This window comes from Periplaneta americana, chromosome 8 (assembly GCF_040183065.1).
Source record: "Periplaneta americana isolate PAMFEO1 chromosome 8, P.americana_PAMFEO1_priV1, whole genome shotgun sequence".
Lineage (NCBI taxonomy): Eukaryota > Metazoa > Arthropoda > Insecta > Blattodea > Blattidae > Periplaneta > Periplaneta americana.
In genome coordinates, this window is record NC_091124.1 from 69,436,807 (window position 1) to 69,458,386 (window position 21,580).

A 21,580-nucleotide genomic window follows, 5' to 3' on the forward strand; every position below is an offset into this window, starting at 1 on the left:
GATGGCGAGCTTATGTGAGGGCGGCAATGAACCTTCGGGTTCCTTAAAAGCCATTTGTAAGTAAGTAAGTAAGAGATATATGAAAAATTATGGTTTATTTAACGACGCTCGCAACTGCCGAGGTTATATCAGCGTCGCCGGTGTGCCGGAATTTTGTCCCGCTGGAGTTCTTTTACATGCCACCAAATCTAGTGACATGAGCCTGTCGCATTTAAGCATACTTAAATGCCTTCGACCTGGGCCGGGATCGAAGCCGGAACCTCGGGCACAGAAGGCCAGCGTTATACCAACTGCGCTACTCAGGGCGACGAGATTTATGAAGGCTTACCATGTCCTCACAAATGATTTTGAAGAATCTTGAATTTAGTGGTCTGGATTTGATAAAATTAACGATTTTTACTGCTTCATTAAGAACATTTTTTTAGGGAAAGTGGCATTTTTGATATGGCCAAAGCTTGACTGTGCAAAATACAATGACTGCTTTTGCAATTTTTTGCAACTGACTTTATGTGCGATACTGCACCAGTTGTTTTCCCAATCATTGCCTTTGCACCATCCGTGCAGATATGAACACAATATTGTCCCAGGGTATATGATTTTCTGCCAAGTACTCACTAACATGTCTAAAAACTTTCAGATCCTGTTGCATTAGCTGGCAGCAGTTTACATAATAGCATATCTTTTTCAATAGTATCTTCATAATGGTAACGGACAAACACTACTACAACTGCCAGATCTGCTACATCACTTGACTCGTCTATCTGAAGTGCAAATTGACATGATCTGAGCCGACGGTTTTATTGTATTCTTTCTTGACATAAGGTGTCATGTTTTGAATGCGACGAGCCACTCTGTCATTTGAAAGCGGCACGGAAGATAAATGTTCAGCCTCCTTGATCATGCACTTAACCATGTCAATCGCGAAGAGTTTTATTAATTTTTAGGCTACTGTGTGGGGCTCACCTGCCTAAGCCACTCTGTAGTTTATAATGAAAGATGCCTCTGTTGCTTCTTCATTTGTAATATAAGATGTCTGAGCTAAAAACGTTTGTGAATTTTGTAACTCACGACGTTTCCTATCAAAGAAATCAATATTCTCGTCCTGAAACTGAGCCTGGTTTGTTTTAAAATGGCGACGTAATTTTGAAGGTGTCATCGAACTATTAAGTAAAATTCTGCCACATATTACACACTTAGGACAATTTTCAGCATCCATGGATCCCAATGCTAAGCAACTCTCATTATATTTACGTTTTTTAATTACAGGTTCATGTTGTGTTTTGGATGTTGGCTCCTTCACATTTTCAGATGATGAGCAGCTATTTTCCAAAACCTGGTGTTTCCATTTCGCCTTCATCAGACCCACATACTTGTTTAGGGATAGGTGAAGTTGTAGTGGCACACTTGGATGTTGATTGTTTTAATGGTCCTGTTTTAAGCCACCGATCCATGATTCGGTGTCATTCTGTATTAAAAAAAGTAGAGTTAGGATCGGTATCACTCTGTATTAAAAATACGATGACGTAGTTACACATATGATCGGTCTTGCCCTCTATTTACACAATTTTGAAGAAGGGATGACAAAACTCACACAATTTTTCTTTAAAACATTTGATCATTTTTTGATATTATTAAATAACCTTTGAGACAAAATTAACACATAACTCACCTTGAACTTCAAAATAATGGTCTTTCCTCTCCAGAAGAAATTTCCTATGTTTTCTTGAAGGAACGTTAAAACAACTCTGCGAAATATCCTTCACAGAATTTTCAATGAATTCCGTAGGAGCCTACAATTTACACACGTGCATTATTGTTGGAAAATGTGTTAGTTCCAGACACTTAAGTTACTTCACGCGCACCTACTATTATTTCAACAAACGGTACCCATTGTTGTCCTGATAAATGGCTGAATAAACAGTAATAGTTCTGTTCTTATTCTTTTTCATGTTTTATAACATTATATTTTAGAGATTAAAAAGTAAATAATTACACATCAGGAATTGGCGGAGTTGCTTACGGAACCTCGGGGTTCCGGGGAACACACTTTGAGAAACGCTGATTCTAGAGCGTTCACATATTGTTTCATTAAACCTAATTTCACACGTTTCGACATTTCTATGAAACAGCACTATTATTCTGTACTCTTGCGGGAAAATGAGATTTGGTGATACACTTCACTTTTATACAGCAATGACTAACACAAAACTGAACCTCCAAGTTTAAAATAACTTTTAAAGATTTTAAATGTGAAGTCTCACAGGCTGGATCGCACTCCCAATAAATCTGTATATCTAACCCTGTTTCAATTAACTCTCTCATGGTTGTTTCAATAGCAAGCTCTTAAAAGAGTAAATGTTTCCTTCAGTAAATTTTTATGACCTGAAAACACTTGGAATTCAGCTTTCTATTTATTGGTTATGTTGGGTGGAGACAGATAAGAATCCTCAAGAATAAATAACCAATGTCTTACCCGCAGATATTTTAAGCTACTGAAAGACGGAAATAGTAAGACTAATCTTTACTCAATTTAGAAGAAAGGATTTTTTTCACATTTTAAGTAATAATGTTTAAATTATAAACTGTCGTGCCTTTGAAATAATTGTTTTTAACAAATGTGAAGCGCAGAAAAATAATAATTATCTGCTATATTACAAAAAATATTATAAACACACAGTTTTGAATAGCGAAAAAATCTGATGTGGTACACGAAAACGAATTTCAGTTTTGAAATCAGCATGAAATTCTGATTCAGAACCACTTAAAAAACAACAACAAAACCCATGCAGACCAGTGTTATGCGACAAGCTCATATTTTTATATATTTATGAAAAATTAATGACTTATATCTACTTAAGGGTATATGTACGTGAACGACCACAAATATTATCAGAAAATGCAGGCTCTAAATTTCTAAAATTTTATAAGGAAATGAACTCACAATTGGACAGAAATTACAAGGTACCATAACAAGACTTATTAGAACTTAAATATCTGACAAAAGTATAAAAAAGGTTATTAATAATATTTTTTTAGAATTCACTTTTTACTTTAAATTAAATTTTCCAAAATTTGAAAGTTTTATACATATTATTTCATAACCCCACAACCATTAGAGATAAAAAGTAAATCCATGGCGCTACAGCCCTGAGGGGCCAAAACCGACCAGTCGGCTGCTGGCCTCACGTCCACATGCCGAAGCAGAGGTGGACGATCATCCATCCAGAATGGAGTATCGTGTGGTTAGCACGATGATCCCCCCAGCCGTTATAGCTGGTTTGCAAAACCGGATTTTCGCTACGTATCGTAGCTCCCCAAGTGCATCACGATGCTGGGTGAGCACCGGTCCCTTACACTGGCCGACATTTCTTGAAAAAATTTCTTCCCCCATGAGGACTCGAACCAGCGCGCATTCCGTAACGCGAATCCTAGGCGGGATGCCTTAGACCACGACGCCACGGCACGGGACACCATTAGAGATAGAATTCTGAAATTTTGTGCACTGATTTAACATGCATTTATGCAAAAGTTAGACTACAATAATGCCCATTTCTTTGAAAATAGAAAAATTAGGTCACAAACATTATGTAAATTTTAATATATTTTATAATAGGACAAATAAAAAATTAATTGCATTAAAATAAAAAAACTCTACATGTCTGAACGTAGTTTACTTTTCAGAAATAAGTGTTTATTACATGCAGGAAAAATATTAAGGATGTCAGAGAGACCATAGCAATGTTATGGTTACCAAATGATGTAACTGCAGAATTTTTTGCTTTTTTTTTTTTCATACTTTGATAAAACTGGTTTGAAAAATATTATTAGTAACTTTTTTTTATACTTTTGTCAGATATTTATGTTCCAATAACTCTTGTTGTGGTACCTTGTAATTTTTGTCCAATTGTGGGTTCATTTTCTTATAAAATTTTAGAAATTTAGAGCCTGCATTTTCTGATAATATTTGTGGTCGTTCACGTACATATACCCTTAAAGAGAACAATTTATAAAGAAGTAAGATATCTTGATTTCGAGTTATAAAGAATATAGTTTTATGGATCTATGAAAACATACAGTAGTGCTCAAAAGTATTTTGAAGTTAAGATTTTATGTTGTCACATCTGTTTGCACGCAGTTACAACAACGCAAAGCACACAGCTGTGTCATTCTGTGAGTAATGTGGCTGACGGGAAAGACAGGCTTCGGCACGAATCGGAGTCACGTGATTATCATGGTCCAGTCATGGTCATCTTGACAATCGCCTAATATAAATACATGTTCAAAATTCTGAAAAAAAAAAAAAAAAAAAAAAAGGAATTGCTCTATTAAATTCATGTTAAACGTGCATTTGTACTTATAAACTTGTTCAATGTTGGCCGTGTTATGACTAAGAATGTGACGTCGGGCCGTAGCCTGTCTTTCTCGTTAGCCACGATGAGTAGCTTCACGTATCTAGGAAACAGGTAAGTTCATAGAATAACAATATAAATGTATATTCCATTAGCTCATAAGTATTTTGTAGTTTGATTTGGTGGCATGGTATACATTAAATGTTTAGGTATTTAAACAGTGCTTGTTTATTTGTACAGACCATTGCAAGCATGCCAAAACAAAAGAAATACTCTGTGGATATGAGACAAACTGTCAGGAGACATAACCATACAATTCGTCTTTTCGGGATTTACTTCCAAACCTATCTCTTTACTTGCTTGAAGTAAAATTACCATGTTTTCCCTAATAGTTTGTGGATTCTCTCCTAACAAATTTACGTCATCCCATAAACAAGCGGCTGATGTAACCCGTGCAATTCCAAACCCTCTCTACACATATTTATAAAATATATAACATATAAATACCAAAATATGGATTGGTCAGTGTCTGTCTATGAAACCAATTATGCACACTTAAATTCAACAACATTTGGCTATCATTTATATGGTTGTACATATAGATTTAGTTAAATCTTATATATTAAATAATTAATATTTTGTTAAACGTCCTGATCAATAAATTATGAAATGTAGGTCTACCTCACATTATGTAGAAACATCAATTATGAATTAAAGATAAGTTAATGACGGAAACCGTAATATAATCTTTTAAGTAATCTTACAACTTATCGGAACCAAAAATGTCAATCAAAATAATATTAATTATATTTGTTTGAAGCATTCCTTTCCTGACTTTATCAGGTATCCTCACAATCTCCTCTTTCACAACAGAATAATTGTATGCTTTTAAAGTGAAGTGATAGACACCTTCTATTGTCGTGCCCTCACTAATCAATGGAAGATGTATTTAATATTCGTCGAAAAGGGATTACAATGACAATTTCTTATCTCACTTGTTTCCGTAGAACATTTAATGTTTATATCTAAGTTTTGAACAGACAAGCACGTTTCACAAATCAACGCCTGATTTAAGTTGGTTTTCATAATATTAAAAGTTACGTAATTGTCAACTTTTTAAGTTGATATGAGAACAGTGATATAAAATAAAGTCTGTACGCAAAATTTTCCGCGAACAAGATATGAGGAATTACAGGAAAGAGGAAGGTAATTGTATATTTACGTAAATATTGCATTTGTTTTTCTCTGAATTAAACAAAAGTGGAATAACGATTAACGAGGCGTTGAAATAGTCTGTGTGATCACTGATCAACAGTGATTTTGTTAAATGTACAATTTCCGCTGTTTCTTATCTAATTTCATCTGCTGATTCCAAAAATGAAGTTAGATTTTTTCTATCATCCAGCATTTTTGTTTGTAATTTTAGAAAAAATGGTTCATTTTTATTGCTATATACAGTCCTTAACATGCTAATGGAAAGAAAATATTTAAAATATTTCATTTTATTACTTTAACAAGTGACCTATAACTTTAGATTATTGTTCCCTTGAAGTCAGAATTCATAAAAATAAATTTTATTTCTCACAAGACTGCGAGAGTTGGTATTAATTCTCAGTTGAGCTGGAACTTGCATTCATGAAACAAGTTTCATAACGTGTGTTTTCTTTGTCCTAATTTTAAGTGTGGTAAAAGTATCTTATAAAGTGAAACATATCTCGAAATACTGTATAAATATCACATAAACATTTTTTGTTACATTTGTGATTAGTTAACTTTGAATTTTATTAGGCCTACACTAAATAAAAGACCTTACGAGTGTTCTTTTGATTGCAAAATAGATGAGAACATGAACTGTGTCCCTGAAATCTGTTGGGCTCCATGTGATTCTATTAACTGGTTGGCTAAAAGGATCCCGTCATGTGGCTTTTCCAGTTCCAATGATATGCCGGGAATTTAAGGATCATTCAACAGACTGTTATTTTCTAGATCAGAAGATTACAGAGAACTTGTCAGCGAGCTGATGGGGTGTCATATTTCTCAAAATAACTTCTTGAATTCTCATCTATTTTTTTTCTTTCTTCAAAACCTTCGGATAGTAGCGACGAACATTGGGAGCGTTTTCATCAGGATTTTTCTGGTATGGAAAGGCGCTACCAGGAAAAATGGAGCCCAAATATTCTTTCAGACTACTGCTGGACACTCAAAATAGATGTTTCTCAAGAGAAGTATAGCCTAAGATCTATTTCACACACATTTTAGGTAAATAAATATTATTTTAGGTAAAATATTATAGGGTATCAATATTAGAAAAGTTTGGATCACATTTCATACAATTACTCAAAAACCCTGTGTGATAGAAGAATTTTGAAAACAGATTTGAAATCAGCACGAAAAATGCTATAAGAATTGCCCATTCTTTATCTTTTAACAAAAAATGTTTAATTTTGTTGATCAGTGTAATTAGAGCTCGGATTTGATTGACCAATACATTGGAAATAGGTTTGCGATATACAAAGTACTGGAGTTTGACGTGAAGAGTTCTGAGCGAACACTCTCAGTTAGAGTATCAAAGGGACAGTTGTCGAGTTTGTTTGAATGAGCGTCGCAGAAGCTTTTTGTTTGATTCATTCAGAATTTGTATTTATTGTAATTAATAGAGATTCGTGAACTAATGACTAATGTTGTTATATTTAAATTAGTGTATTTAATTATGCATTTATTTGTATTATTTAAATCAGTGAGCCAATAGCTAATTTTGTTATATATAATATAGGGAGCTTTCATTTCAAAACTTCCCAGTCTAAATAACTAATTATTTAAATTTAATTCAATTTAAACAAAAAACTCGTCAATTTAGATATTGAGGGGGAAGTCTGAAACCAGGCTTAATTGCATTTTAGATTTCACCTCCCACTCCCCAGTCACCCCCTTTAGAAATTTCAAATGGCACCCCTATTCTTATTATTATTATTATTATTATTATTATTATTATTATTATTATTATTATTATTATTATTATTATTAGAGTCTATTATTATTATTATTATTATTATTATTATTATTATTATTATTATTATTATTATCACTATTTCTTACCAATGTTTATTATTGTCACACTAACATTACTTATCCAACTTTCATTATTTACTTTCATGTTATTTTATGGTCTAGATATTAACGTAATAACTATGTAACCAATTGTATTCTATTAGAATTAGAGTCTGGCTGGGCGGAAGAGAAGGCCTACTGGCCTTAGCTCTGCCAGATTAAATAAATAAATTATTATTAAATTGAGGGGCTTAGAACAAAAAGCAGGTAAGTGGCGGAAACCTAGTTTTGAAGAAATTACAGTTAAAGTTCTGCATGCAATGAAATATTATACACTAGTTTGGTGAAATGATGCCCATATAGCAGCACTGCACAGTGTGATCACTTACCTGATTTTATCCCAAAGAAACATCCTTTTGGGCTATCACAACACGCATTTACCTCATTTTTTTAATAATGTCACTTACCTGCTTTTTGTTCTAAGCCCATCAATTATTATTATTATATTTTTATGCTAAGAGCATTAAATTGTTTATACACCTCGTTTATTTATTTCACATCTTTTGTTTTATATCGTTGCCTGGCAATCTCGATTGTTGTTACTATTTATTAGAGTTGAAGCTACAAATACTATTGAACATTTCTTGTAATAGTTGTGTTCGTGTATTAAATTATTGCTATTATTCAAGAGAGAATAGAAATCCTATTTATTTATGGAGCTGAAAACTGTTGTGCTCATCAGATTTTCTTCAATGAAAATCAGTCCAACAATACCATCCCCAAAAATTCCAGCCCACACATTGATCTTCTGAGGAAACTGTATTATCTTCACGAAACACATGAGGATTTTCAATGACCCAGTACCTACAATTGTGCTTGTTGACAAATCCATTTAAGAAAAAAGTCGCTTCTTTACCAAAGAAAATATTTTTTTATCAAATTTGGATCATCTTCAATTCACTAAGACATCTGTTCACAAAATTCTGCTCTTCTATCAAAATCGTCTTCGCTGAGCTGTTGGTGACTTCTGTATTTTGTAGGGGAAAAATTTGTTCATTTTCAGCACTTTATGTATGGAACCAACCGAAATATTTGTTACAGCAGCCATTTTCATTATTGCACACAACCAGTTTCTTCACATTTCCTTATTAGATCTATTAGATATCGGTGGCTTACGTTTTTCTCGGGATGCCTCTCATTAAAAGCTCTAGCAGTTTACGAGCGGAACCCGAATCTCACAAGTGAAGTGGGTAGGCATCAGATACACACACACTTTTTCGAAGAGGGAAGATTTACGGCATTTAAAAGAACCCTTTTTTTTTATATGGCTCCAGACAAAATTGGTCGATAATTTCTCGTCCATGTTGAATTTAGATGCTGACTAACTTCTGCAGATGAAAGCGTCTTTAATAATAATAATAGAAATAATAATAATAATGACAATGATAACAATAATAATAATGATTATAATATGGCAATAATAACAATAATAATGACAATAATGATAATTCCGGTAATAAAATTATAATAACTGTAATACTAATAATAATGGTAATAATGATCATAATAATAATAACAAAAATAATAATAGGCCTAATAATAATAATAATAATAATAATAATAATAATAATAATAATAATAATAATAATAGATTTTTGCAGCATCACGATACTGTCTCTTCTTGCAATGAGAAAGTAAAAATTAATGACAATGTGCTTCCTCATTCCATTCCCAGATGGTTTTAAATAATCGCGTATATACCCTATCGTAAATGCTTTAATTTTCCTGGCAAACTGTACTGATTCCATGGGCAAGCAATAGTCAGCAATTTCTTAGTTCTTGTGCCCTTGAATTCTTAGCATAAGTATGTTCATATTTAACATTCTTATTATAAAAACAAATCCTATTCAAATAATTTAAACATACATAGTTTAACGTCTAATGTTGAATTACAAACATAAACACATTATGTAACAACTTTAAATATGTCGAGATGGGTTTATTAAAATGTTTTTAATGTCCTCGATTGGAACAAATCACAGTTCGACAGGGAACAAGTGTGGTTCATTAATTAAGACTTCCACATTATTTATAAAGAAAATGAGGAAACATAGTATAACAAAATGAACCACTTCAATTCATTTGTGAGGCCATTGTCATTGTCTCCGATAGTGTTTCCCAACCAGTAGTACGCGTACCCCTATAGGCTCTTGCTAATATAGTATAACTCATTAGGGATTAAGATTAATTAATGTTGCTACTGCATCGCTTTGTGTGTGTCAGATTCATCGCAATTCTCGTAGATCCAACCATATTGTACCCTCTTTCAAACATTTATTCTAGTGCGACTCAATAACCGTAGAACACTTCATTCGCTGTCTCTTCTGTTTCGAGTTCTCCACACTTCTACTCCAAATTATCTTCGTTTAATTACTTATCCTCCAATCACAATCTAAACACCAGGTTACAGGAGAGCCAAATCCTAGCAATTCCTCCTCATAGAACATCCCACTATTCATCCTCTTTTACTGTCTCAGTCCCCCGTGAACAGAATTCTCTACTTCGGAAGATTAGGAGCTGCCAGACAATAACTACTTTCAAGAAAAGACTAAACTATTTCTTACGGACGCAGTCAAATTGAAGTTTAATTATAATCGTGATTGAGCTTAATAAGTTCACTTCAATTTAACTTCATACTGTAGGGCTAAGCAAATAAGCTTCGCGTCATCCATTTTATTTATACTTTCAATATTACCGCTATTGGAGACCTTTCAATCGATATAATTGCCATGACATTCTTTATTTCGATCTTAATCCGTACGGAAATCCGTTTAGAATTCTCTGGACAGAATTCTAGACGGAATCCGGCCATGCTGACAGAGGCGAAACGGCCAAGTGGGCGATGCTCCATTTAAAATAATGCAAAGAATAAAAATCCGAACTCGCCGAACGAATCCGTTCCGGTAAGTGTGCGCCTACCTTAAGAAAACATTGAGTAAATTTCGGCGTAGATCACATATACTGTTGTTTGTTGTTGTTGTTGTTGTTTAGTCAACTGTCCGAAGATAGGTTTGAACCTCATAAGCGACACCAATAAGGATCCTTCATGAGGCAACTAGGCCAGGAGATAATGGGGTAGGGTGGCCAGTTCCTTTCCTCCTCCATTGCATACAATCGCCGACTAGCTACATATTACACTAATCAGACTTCAGATGTATACAAACAATTGTTCTTCCTCTGACACACATCGTCAAGTGAGATGTACTGCCATAATAGATATAGGCCTACATATCAGCCAGAACCTCAGTCAGAGGTGTTCACACATACTGTAAATATTAAAACTGGGCTATGTATTTGCTTTCCAGGATTACTTGATTTTGTCAGCTTCCAGAAGTAACGAATAAAATTAATTTTATTCAGGGTGCGAATTAACGGGGGGAGGTGGGATTTCCCCCCTGTTGGAAAATTATTTCCCTCTCATAAATTCATATTAACATTCCTGCTAGGGATAACTTCTATCCCTCCCTCACAAAATATAATTGTTTTAATACGAGTATACAGTATGTACTTTACAAAGTATAAAGCAAGCAAATAAAATAATATTGATGTACTATCATCACCGGCAAGCTGACAACAATCAATAACTTAGGAATTGCACATCTTATCTTAAGCCTGCTCATGGGTATAATTATTATTATTATTATTATAATCAAGACGCAAGACAAGCAACTCAGTGCGACCAAGCGTTGAGCCGTATCGAATGAGGATAATAATAATTTTATGTATGGCATTCTCTATCTAAGATTCTATCCCCCCCCCTCGTCAGAAATCTTAATTCGCACCCCGGTTTTATTTGTCTTTGAGTATGATCTGTGTGCAAATACAAGGCCACCTGTTCAATTTCCTTCAATTTCGTCAGCTTGTGAAAGTGCTGCTGTACCGCTGTCTTAATCGTGTTTGCTGTAGAGTTGTCAAGTCACTGTTGTTGTCATAGGTTATATTGGTGTTCTAATAAGGATGAGAGTCCTAGCAAAATTCCTTGTGGGAGGAATAGTATATTTTACCTTAGTAAAAGTGGAAAGTGTTTGTTTATTGTAACTTACTATTCAAGTAGAGGTTTAAACAATGAGGAATATTTGGAATGTCGTTGCCTCATTATACAACAGTTCAACGAGCAATAGAACAGTTTCCTCTGCTGAATAAAGTTTTGTAACATAATAACTTGCTAATTTGTATTTTAAACAGTTTTTCTTTTTCTGAATATATCTTAAGATCTAGGTAAAAATCCTTAAATTAGATCGGAGATCCAGACAGTTTGGCGACCGAAGGTGTATACCAGGCCTGTACAAGGTTTGCGCTCTCCGAGTCGGCCCACAGCTCGAGAGCGGAATGCAGATATTGGCTGCGCTCTGTATAAGGGTGGACTGGAAGAAGGGGTAATCTCGTACAAAATGTACACAAAAGTACTAGTACGAGTGTTCATGAAATGAATTCCCGTTCAGTGTTTACAGAACTATCTTGGATTATTATTAATTAATAAAGAAATAGGTATTTATTTTACAGAAATAATAGAAACTCTATAGCTACTTAAATATAGGGCTACAATATCATTTTGCTATATTTTTATTTGAATCGCCCCATGCAGAAAGGGCTTCAGTCCATTAGACCTAGTTTTGAGAAAACTAAGAAAAACGTTCTGTTCACTACATTCTTTCTGCATAGAACTCTGAGCCTGACGCTTCAGTTTCTATCTTTCCAAGCATTGGACTGAATACCTTTCTGCACAGGCCGATGGAGCCACCCATAAAGATACTATTTCCATCGATATCTCGTTTTTTTTTTTTCAAAATTTGTGACTGAAGCCCTTTCTGCATGGGGCGATTCATTTATCAGTACATCAAAACGGAGTTTTATGCTGTTGGCAGCTGAAAGGAACAGTACTGATCGTAATGAAAGATCAGTTACAGATGTTCGATGTCTGCCTTTATTAGAGTTGATAATAGAAAACAGTTACTCACAAATATAAATGTTGAGCCAAACATAGCAATCATTTTCACAGCCAGCCTGTGTAGTCGTGGATATTATTGCTGAGGTTTAATCTTGTGAAACTCAACCAGATTAGTAGTATTATTCAAACGGTCTTTAGCCCTTAAGGCCACATTGAAGCTCAATAATTATTCAAATCAGCTTTACAGGGAGTTATACCTGAAAGCTAGATTTGCATAATACACTCCACTGTTCGTTAACAAAAAAACACAATTCAAGTGACACAGAGTTAGTGTGCACTCAGTGTTGGTTGTTTGACTGTTGTCAGCCCACTTTGAGGTCTGTGAATACAAATGGAGAAATTGAGTCGGGGCCTGGTAGAGTTCTTGCGTAGCGCAGTTGGTAGAGCCTTGGCACGTTTAGCTAAAGGTTCCGAGTACGACACCCGGTCCGGGAGCAATTTTTTCCCTTGAAATTATTCATAATTGTATTATTTTTCTGTAAATTTACTTTTTAACAAAGAGGTTTTACAAGTTTTTCCTGCCTATTGAATAAACGCCATTCTTCTATGAACAAAATTGTATTACAAAGTTACAGGTTTTACAAACCTTTCCTGGCTTTTGAATAAACTGCATTTTTGTAAACAAAATGGTTTTACATTTTTGTATAAACTTACTTTTGAACAAAGTTGGATTACTTACAAATCTTTCTTTGCTTTTGAATAAAACCTACTATTTGTTTTAACAAAACAGTATTATTATTTTTCTATAAACTTACTTCTTAACAAAGTTAAAGGTTTTAAACAAATATTTTCCTGGCTTTAAAAAACCCCATTATTTTATCAACAAAATTGCATTATTATTATTATTATTATTATTATTATTATTATTATTATTATTATTATTATTATTATTATTACTCTATAAACTTACTTCTTAACAAAATTAGAAATCTTACAAATTTTTCCTGGCTTTTGAAAAAAAAACCATATTCCTTTATGAACAAAATTGTATTACAAAGTGAGAGGCTTTAGAAATCTTTCCTGGCTTTTAAATAAACCCCATTCTTTTATTACTAAAATTTTATTATTATTTTTCTACAAACTTACTTCTTAACAATGTTAGAGCTATTACAAATCTTCTCCGGTTTTTTTAATAAATCCCATTGTTTTATGAACAAAACTGTGTTATGTTTTTCTATAAACTTACATCTTTACGAAGTTAGAGCTCTTACAAAATTTTCCTGGCTTTTGAAGAGACTCCATTCTTTTGTAAAAAAAATTGGTATTTTTATTATTTTAATAAGCATGTTTCTTGACGAAGTTAGAAGTCTTACCCATTTCCCTGGCTTTTAAATAAATCTCATTCTTGTATGAACAAAATCGTATTATTTTATTTCTTTAAGCTTACTTCTTCACAAAGTTAGAGATTTTACAAATAGTGCTGACTTTTAAATAAATAAAATTCTTTTATGAATAAAATTGTATTGTTATTTTTCTGTAAACTTACTTCATAAACAAGTTTCAGGACATTCAACTCTTTCTTTACTTCAATTAATCCTATATATGAGAAAATGTGTAGCATTTCAGGTGAGACTCGTTTTTTTATGTGTAATTAATTTTTGTGAAACTGAAAGACACACAAAGAGCGCGTCTGTTCATCAGCCTCACTGAAAAAAGGGCAATTGTATTCATCTCACGTTGTCGCAAGGAAATTGCAATCAAGTCATCATTCCCCCTCTGAAACTAGGGAAAGTTAACAGGATACTGTAATTCTCGTATTTCTTAATTCTTCACTCAGATAGATAAACATTCCTATTAACTTTTCTACATAATTATCGTTTTGTTTATTTTGCAGTAGGCCTAACATACCTCTTCGAGAAATGAGCAATTCGGCGAGAACCACCAATACCAATACGATTACGCACCAGGGGTCTACATCTACGTATTGTGGAATCCAAAAGCCAGTTCTTTACAACAGAAGAGTAGCAACATCCTTCATTGAACCATAGTTTGTACTTCGGATTTCTGCAAAAAGGAAGTTATATCCAAGTCTATTTTTGGGAAACGTAAGTGTTATACAAAAAGAGGAAAGCTACCGGCGTAGCTAAGCTTATCCGAGGTTGCATTCGAGCGTGGGCTCCAATCCCGTTTGAGCGGATTATCTGATTGGGGTTTTCCTCAACTGTAACACGAATGTCATGGCGAATGTTCGGACTCATCTCTCCAAATACATCTCTCATCATCAGTTTGATCGACGCTAGATAACCTGGTAGTTGACACAGTATCGTTTTATTAAAAAGTGACAGGGGACAGGAAATCCCTATGATAGTATGTAACGTCTATACGGAAATTAGAGTAATGCAATTACCCATAGGATAAATAACAACAATTTGCTATAAGATTTAAGTGTGCCTAATGAACGAAATGAAAAAAGTTATGAATAACAGTCAATCCTTTAATAATAATAATAATAATAATAATAATAATAATAATAACAGGCGTAGCTCAGTCGGCTAAGACGCTTGCCTGCCGATCCGGAATTGCGCTCGGGTTAGGGTTCGATTCCTGCTTGGACTGATTAATAATATTATAGAACTTTCGGTGCTGGATTCTGCACTCTTACTCAGAAGAACCATAGCAGTTGATAAAGCGCCGTAAAATAACCCAATTACAACCCCAAACTTACCCTTTCAAATAAGATGCTGAAATGTCTCTTATTCTGTCCAGAGTATAAATCCACACGTTTTATTTAGTTATGGAACACTTTAATTAGTGTTTACTTTGTCAATGAATTTGTGTAATTGCTTATTGCCAATTTTAGGTGGTCAGTTCTTATGGTTGTCTTGATGTAGACCTACTGCCGACATAACAGCGTCCCAAAAGAAATAATGGAGTGGAGCCACTTTCAAATGGCGTAATTGCGTCCTATTTGCTGTGTACATGATGTTGCATACAACTTAAAAATTGCGCAAAATGCGAGTGGCGTGCAATTTTTCAAAATTTTCAAATTGCACGATTGCTTACATTGAGCAACTCAACATTTTGCACAACTCGACATTGCAAGCAAGTTAAGTTGCATCGTGGAGGAAGAAAATGTTATGTTTTATTTAACGACGCTCGCAACTGCAGAGGTTATATCAGCGTCGCCGGATGTGCCGGAATTTTGTTCCGCAGGAGTTCTTTTACATGCCAGTAGATCTACTGACATGAGCCTGTCGCATTTAAGCACACTTAAATGACATCGATCTGGCCCTGGATCGAACCCGCAACCTTGGAGTACTTTTAGATCAGACGTGCTCACGGCGGACATATCGGCCAATGGGCGCCCGGTGTAGGAGACGGGCGGGCGTAGAAAACCTGTTGTACATGTAAACAGAGTGTCGCGCACTCATATCTATCGTAAACAAGCAGTAACATCGCTGGCGATTTGTATTACTCGACCAAGGCGAGTGGAGCCGCGGGCGTAATGTGAACTATCGCGATGCGGTATTATGAACGCAGGAACAGTAGCGCCACGGCTGCGGGCTGTAGGACTCCACTGGCCTTGGTCGAGTAATGACTAGATAGATCTACTGATACAGTATTTAGTGTTTATTCATTTAAGCGGGTAGAGATAAGGCTATCAGGTCTTCTTTTCCCATTTACCAGGGTATTACAACTACAATAATAATAATACAATTAAATTAAAATTACAATTCATATTAAATGTATAATTAAGTGCAATAAAATCGAAGTACTAAAACATTACTTGATTAATAAAGACTGGACAATTTATTATAGAAGTTAAGAACAAAGGAATGCATTATTGTCATATTTAAAAGTGAATGTGGGTATGTAGGTATGTACGTAGGCCTATGTTCTCTATACAAATCTACACGCTTTGACCGATATGTGCCAAAATTTGCACATTTAACCTCCATACCATGGGATTAACATAGAGGTTCAGACGGCTGTCCCACACTGGTTCCCATCCCAGGCGGCAGACTTCTACGACACAAGAATACAAACGTTGACCCCACTGTATGACAAATGTCTCATTTCCGATGAAGAATATGCTGAAAAATAGCTCAACAATTGCTGTATCTGTTCTAATAAATCTTTCCATGAAATTGTGTTTTCTTTCTGTAAACGGCTCCGGGGAAACTTACTTTCTGAGGGATCCTCGTAATTGCGCTCGAGTGGTCAAAATTTGTATAAGCACTTGTTTTGACATTATTAACATGGTGGAAGAAAAATAATAACTTTTTTACCTGCCTACATGAGAATGTTTGCTTGTTTGACGCTAGATAACCATAGCAATTGATCAAGCATCGTAAAATAATTAATTTAAAAAAGAGTAATAACTTGTAAGTATTCTGTAAACAGAGTCCGGCAGAAAAGCAGGCGATTAAAATAGACTGTTATTAACTTTGAATAATTATTTATTTTTGACCTCATATTAGTAATAAATTCAGAAAATATCAAGTTTGATATACAGAAATTCCTTTTCTTTCAAGGAGCTTAGTTTTTACTTGTTCCCTTGGGTAATTACTGGTTTCAACTGACACCCATTCGTTCTGGTGGTAACGTCTAGTCGTAACTAGAACATAAATTGTTGTATGATCATTGGCAGACGTTGCAAATATTGACTACGGCTAACTAAGATTTTGAAATTCAATTTACACATTCGGCACATTAGTAAGTCTCTACATTTACATTATATATTACATGCCTTTTCTGTGTAAAAGAACTGAGCAAGCATATTTAGCAGTAACAAAAATCGCCGTCACTTGTATTAGCTTACTAATAACAGTGGTTATGCATGGCTATGCTGCAGTTTTGCACAACCATCGATAAAATTTCATTAGGTACTATTTATTCTTCGATAACTACGTGAAGTGTACATTTATATCAGTACGCCATTAAAGGACAAGCACCCTTACATTTCTGAGGATCAGTTGTGAGTAGGCGTAATCTTGATCTTAGTCGATTACTCATGGAGACCAGTCGTTTAAGTCCTTATTTCCCATGTGTTTTCTGTGAATTGAGAAAGACATTGTGCGGCTCGCGACAGGATCATCTTGGCTGTCTGCGCATGCTGTTGATAAAAAAGTAATTTTCATTGCAGCTTTCATCCAACTTAATAGGCCTACATATTTACAAGACCGTAACACAGTCTACTATATACAGTCGCGAAGCTTGAGGTGGTTTTTTGCAAATCTCGTGATAAAGCGCTCCAAGCGGTTAGCAACTAGAAACAATAGACTGTCCATGGTCGACTTTGGACTGTGTCGTATTTCTATCGAGTGCTAGCTCGTTGCGTATTTCACATTAATGCTTATGAAATGTTCGTTATTGGTTGTAATGAAAATGTTAATGGCTAAAATATAATAATTGGAATAATAATATGGGACAAGGAGGAGACGTTTGCAGTGCTATAAATTGTAGCAACAGTAAGAGAAAGAGGCCAGAGTTATCCTTTTTCCGATTTCCGAAAGATTCAGAAAGGTTCCTGGGTTTCCACAAGAATGCTGTGCAGAAACAAAACTCTTAATTTTGAAGTTCTTTGTGACTGTTAGAATACATTATATCCTTAAATTTCACAATGAAATGTTTCAATCTAACCGAAAGGACATTAGATACCGGTTAAAGTTCTGTTACTTAGGCTGCTAAATTTCCAGAGAAATAAAGGTTAGGTCTACTTTTTTTTCAGAGGATATATTTTTAATTGTAGCTATTAATTTTGTTATTATTTTTATGTGTTATTTTACTAAAGACGTAGAAGAATTAAGTTTGTTTTAATGAAATGTATTGATCAAGTTTTATTTTCAATTCTGGTGGGATTATTATTGCTTAGGCCTACTTTTTTCTTCAAAGGATATGTTTTTAATTATAGCTGTTAATTTTGTTGTTATTTTTATTTGTTGCTTTACTAGAGACGTAGAAAAAGTCTGTTACAATAAAATTTATTGATCACGTTTTATTTCCAATTCTGGTGTGATTATTATTGCTTAACCTCATCCCACTTTGTTAACTACGTAAGCCTACACTACAAGTACCGGTACACGTAAGTTACTCCATTAATTCATATTTCCATTATTATTGTTGTAAAGAGAAATGCAAATTAATATTTATTGGTTTCATAGTTAATTATCGCTATAATCTTGAATGAGTGAAGCTATTATAGTAAATTTCAGTTCGTTTTGCACAAACAAAAATTATATTAACTTATTTCTTGCAGGTATCTTCGAGTTTATGGTGGAATTTAATATACTTCATTAAAATAATAAATTAACTTTATGCATTTAAGGAAGGTGTTAATTTTTCCAAAAGAACACGACAACGAAAGTGTAACATATTTTGTCGGCTGCTAGGAGAGAGATCTGCGATGATGAGGCGATAGTAGCGATCCTAGTGGTGGGCAACTACCCATGTTTGCACTTTTACTACATATTGAGCTTCGCGACTGTATATAGTAGACTGTGACCGTAACTTTATATCTCGTGTGCGAGTGGTTGTAAACAGGTCGAATTAGTGTTGCGTTGCGTATTTATTTTTAAACTGTAGTGAACAAGGATTTAAATCTTATGAAGCTAGGTGTATCTTCATAGAAGTTCCTTCATTTTCCGCTTATAGGTGGAGTGTGCTAGTTATAACGATGGGAAGAAACTGATAATGATAAGTGTTGCCAATCTGACAATTTAAACAGATATCATGAATACTTATTATTTACAGGATATGTCAGTTTTATAACGATATTATTATTATTATTATTATTATTATTATTATTATTATTATTATTATTATTGAACTGTAAAATTATCTTTTTGTATAGCCAATTCACATAATTTCTGTCGAAGATAAAGTAGCCATATTAGGTACTTTTCTTCAATTGATCAGTAATTAGATGTTGGCAATCCTGTTACGTTTGAATCTATCTAAAAGCCAGGTTATGAACCGACGAAACAGGAAGTAGTTGGATGGGCGAGAGGAAAGTGCGGGTTAGAGGGGTAGCCTGTGCAGTGATGACACGTTGTGTGTGGGGGATGGAGGGGAGAACGAGAACGGAGCTTTTCATTGGACCTCGCGTGAAAATGTCGTCTGCTAACGAAAATCTGGCAACGGAATCACGGAGACAGTGTAGCCAGTTCATTTGCAATACCACGTGCATTACGAGTCGCATTTCGTACCAGCGTCATTAGCTCGTGCTTTCTTAAAAACAGTAATTTTAATTACTAGTATTGTGGATAGTGTTATCGAGAACTATATACAGTAGTTATTTTAAACATATCGGTGACAAACGCTGAACACGCTTTGAATCTCGCCTCACTATGTGGCAACAGAGCTCAGAAAGAGAACAACAAAACGTTGCTTCCGGTTTAGTCGGTTCATAACCTGGCTTTTAGCAGTAAACACAGACCGTTGTTGTGAGAAAATCAATGCCTGGAGAAAATACAATAATAATAATAATAATAATAATAATAATAATAACAACAACAACAGAATTGCCAGCACTCCGGCATTTGTTTCTTTTTTTTTTTTTTTTTTTTTCAAATAACTAGATTTCTAGTTTTATATGATCGAGGGAACCAATAAAAACCCTGATCAGATGGTCGGCTCCGGAATCTAAGATTCATGAAGCATTCAAATGTATGTCCTGCAAAACATACTGGCGCTAAAGGAAAATATTATATCGGGGCATCTGGAATCTCTACGTGTTTTTTTGTACATGAAGTTCATTCTCACTACAGGAAAGGAATGTCTCAATTTGATACATTTATAGGATTTCATTCTTGACAACGGTTTGTTAATAAATGATATACTTATTAAACTACTTTTGTAATAAACTAAAATAAATAATTAAATACATGTGTTATAAAATAAAATTAAAAAATGTATATAACATATTTTTAAATTAAATAATCCCTAATGAAAACAGCTGGCTGCGGCAAAATATTACTTCACATATGACTAAGGGATATAGAAAGTTTCATGTTCATTGGTTTTATAGATTTCTTAGAGAAAATAGTCTACATAATTATTATAGTTTGTTATGAAAATTAAAAATTTCGATAATCAAGGCAAGTGGTCATAAATTAAAAAAATGGAGTTAAAGAAGCACAAGTTTTAAATAAATATCCCAAAATTCAAGTTCCTAGCTCGGAAAATGCGGAAGTTATAAGCAATATGATATGATGTGTAATTTTTCATTCGTCTCTCCATAATAATATAAGAAGAGAACATAAAAATGTTAATAATGGATATCCAGAAGATCGTGTTTTATTGGTTATTTTACGACGCTTTATCAACTGCTAAAGTTATTAAACATCTGAATGAGATGAAGGTGATAATGTCAGCGAAATAAGTTCAAGATCCAGCGTCGAAAGTTGCCCAGCATTTGCTCTTAATGGGTTGAGTGAAAACCCCGGAAAAAACCTCAACTAGGTAACTTGTCCCAGGGTTTGAACCCGGGTCAGTCCACCGCTGTGAAGTAACGGTTAGCATGCCTGACCGTGGAACTAACGGGCCCGGGTTCAAATCCTGGCTGGGACAAGTTACCAGGTTGAGGTTTTTTCCGGGGTTTTCCTCAACCAATTAAGAGCAAATGCTGGGTAACTTTCGGCGCTGGATCCTGGACTCATTTCGCCGGCATTATCACTTTCATATCATTCAGACACTAGATAACCATAGCAGTTGATAAAGTATCGTAAAATAACCCACTGAAAAAACCGGGCCCGCTCGTTTAACGGTCAGACATGCTAACCGTTACTCCACAGCTGTGGACAAGACAGTGTTGAACCACTTTGTAAAAAGAAAATTGATATGGTACGAATGTATGGAAAGCATAACAGACGAGGGTCTCATAAAGTAACATATTGTTTATCTCCAAGATGCCGCAAAAGGGGAAGACCAAGAAACACCTGGATAGAAACCTGGATAGATGTGAAAAGAAAGACATGTAGGAACGCGGACTAGAGAATGGACACTGGCAATGTCGAAGTAGATCAAACATGGACTGCATGGAAATAAGGAAGGCTCGGATCCTTATGTAATTACATATTTATTGCATTCCTTTACTTGTAGACTACTGAAAATGTCAAATGTCGGCGATTTGTGGTTTTGATATGGTTATAGTTGAGTTTAATTTTACATATTCTTAGTAATATTACATATTTTACATCTATGTAAAGAATGTAGTCCACCGGAGTAACGATCA

General features: G+C 34.4%; 1 long non-coding RNA gene across 1 annotated transcript in view; it reads left to right on the plus strand.

Annotated features, from left to right (window-relative positions):
- LOC138704803 (uncharacterized) overlaps positions 1–19,867 on the plus strand; it is a 98,778-nt gene extending 78,911 nt beyond the window's left edge. The window contains exon 4 of the long non-coding RNA XR_011333437.1: positions 14,240–19,867. This is a non-coding gene — a long non-coding RNA (uncharacterized lncRNA). The remainder of the gene's footprint in view (positions 1–14,239) is intronic.
- The last annotated feature ends 1,713 nt before the right edge of the window (positions 19,868–21,580 follow it).